The sequence below is a fragment of the Bison bison genome, unplaced genomic scaffold (genome assembly GCF_000754665.1).
Source record: "Bison bison bison isolate TAMUID 2011002044 unplaced genomic scaffold, Bison_UMD1.0 scf7180017864178, whole genome shotgun sequence".
NCBI classification, from domain to species: Eukaryota; Metazoa; Chordata; class Mammalia; order Artiodactyla; family Bovidae; genus Bison; species Bison bison.
In genome coordinates this window covers 2,839,513-2,842,116 of record NW_011494750.1, presented here as the reverse complement: position 1 = coordinate 2,842,116, position 2,604 = coordinate 2,839,513, and positions in this window count along the sequence as shown.

Sequence of the window (2,604 nt, the reverse complement as noted above, 5' to 3'; positions counted from 1 at the left end):
GGACAACTTTCCGGCAGTGACAGCTAAGCATGGTGACGAGAATGACTGCAGCTCCTTCCCCTTCTAAGGGGACACCCGGAGGCACCAGTGGTCGCTCGTCAGGAAGGACTGCATAGAAACCGCCCTGCCTGAAAGTTGCTGTTCTTAGTTACTAAGTCATGTCCGACTCTCTGTGACCCACAAACTGCAGCACGCCAGGCTTCCATATTCTTCACTATGGAGTTTGCTCAAACTCATGTCCACTGAGTCAGTGATGCTCTCTAACCAAGTCATCCTCTGTCGCCCCCTTCTCCTCCTGCCCTCAGTCTTTCCTAGCATCAGGGTGTTTTCCAAAGAGTTGACTCTTCGTATCAGATGCCCAAAGTATTGAAGCTTTAGCGTCAGTCCTTCCAGTGGATATTCAGGGTTGAATTTCTTTAGGATTGACTGGTTGGATCCCCTTGCAGTTCAAGGAACTCTCAAGATTCTCCTCCAGCATCACAATTTGAAAGAATCAATTCTTCAGCCTTCTTTATGGTCTAACTTGCACATCTGTACATGACTACTGGAAAAACCATAGCTTTGACTAGACAGACCTTTGTCAGCAAAGTGATGTCTCTGCTTTTTAATATGCTATCTAAGTATATTAAGTCATAGCTTGTCTTCCAAGGAAAGCATCTTTTAATTTCATGGCTGCAGTCACCTTCCACAGTGATTTTGGAGCCCAAGAAAATAAACTCTGTCACTGCTTCCACTTTTTCCCATTTCATTTGCCATGAAGTGATGGAATCGGGTTCCATGATCTTAGTTTTTTGAATGCTGAGTTTTAAGTCAGTTTTTTTCACTCTCCTCTTTCACCCTCATCAAGAGGCTCTTTAGTTCCTCTTTACTTTCTGCCACTAGAGTGGTATCATATGCATATCTGAGGTTGTTGATATTTCTCCCGGCAATCTTGATTCCAACTTGTGCTTCATCCAGCCTGAAATTTTGCATGATGTACTCTGCATAGAAGTTAAATAATCAGGGAGATAGTACACAGTCTTGACATACTCCTTTCCCAATTTTGAACCAATTCATTGTTTCATGTCCAGTTATAATTGTTGCTTCTTGGCCTGCATACAGCTTTCTCAGGAGGCAGGTAAGGTAGGCATCGCCATCTCTTTAAGAATTTTCCACAGTTTGTCGTGATCCATACAGTCAAAGGCTTTAGCATAGTCAAGGAAGCAGAAATAGATGTTTTTATGGAATTCCCTTGATTTTTCTACGATCCAATGGATGTTGGCAGTTTGATATCTGGTTCCTCTGCCTTTTCTAAATTCAGCTTGTACACCTGGAAGTTCTTGGTTCACATACTGTGGAAGGCTAATTTGAAGAATTTTGAGCATTACCTTGCTAGCATGTGGTAGTTTGAACATTCTTTGGCCTTGCCTTTCTTTGAGACTGGAATGAAAACTGACTTTTTCCAGTCCTGTAGCCACTGCTGAGGTTTCCAAATTCGCTGGCATGGTGAATGCAGCACTTTCAAAGCATCATCTTTTAGGAATTGAAAGAGCTCCACTGGAATCCCATCACCTCCACTAGCTTTGTTTGTAGTATGCTTCCTAAGGCCCACTTCACTTCACACTCCAGGATGTCTGGCTCTAGGTGAGTGACCACACCATCGTAGTTATCTGGGTCACTAAGACCTTTTTTGTATAGTTCTGTAGATTTTTGCAACTTCTTAATCTCTTCTGCTTCTGATAGGTCCATACTATTTCTGTCCTTTATTGTGTCCATTCTTGCATGAAATGTTCCCTTGGTATCTCTAATTTTCTTGAAGAGATCTCTAGTCTTTCTCATTGTACTGTTTTCCTCTATTTCTTACGTTTTCCACCTAAGAAGGCTTTCTGATCTCTCCTTGCTATTCTCTGGAACTCTGCATTCGGTTTGATATATCTTTCCCTTTCTCCTTTGCCTTTTGATTCTCTTCTTTTCTCAGCTATTTGTAAGGCCTCCTCAGACAACCATTTCACCTTTCTCATTTCTTTTTCTTTGGAATGGTTTTGGACACTGCTTCCTGTGCAATGTTACAAACCTCCATCCATAGTTCTTTAGGCACTTTGTCTACCAGACCTAATCTCTTGAATCTCGTGGTCACCTGCACTGTAAAATCATGAGGGACTTGATTCAGGTCATACCTGAATGGCCCTCACCCAGAGCTCCAATTCCAGGTAGGGAAAGAAGCAAGCATTCCAGAGGCTCCATCTCATTTAACCCTCACACGAGTCTGTGAAAAAGGAATGAGCATTCCCATCGTGCAGATGAGAACACTGAGGCCAGAGAATGCCTTAGGTCACAGAGCTCAGAAATTCCCTGGCTGGCTGTTACGAACTTGCCCCAGGCACTGGAGTGAGAAGTGCTTCACAGTGAAGAAAAAAAGGCACTTTCCACTTGCTACCTTCCTCTGGGAAGAAATTAAACCAGATAAAGTGTGTTGAGCCAGCCCACGAGCAAGGGGCACCTCTTGCTCCCAGTCTTCTCCCTCCTGGCTTAAGGAGATCCAGCAGGGAGTGATGAATGAGCCCACCCTGTGGCAAGGACTCAGGGGACACCAGAAGTCACAGTCCCGGTGCTCAAACAGAAAAG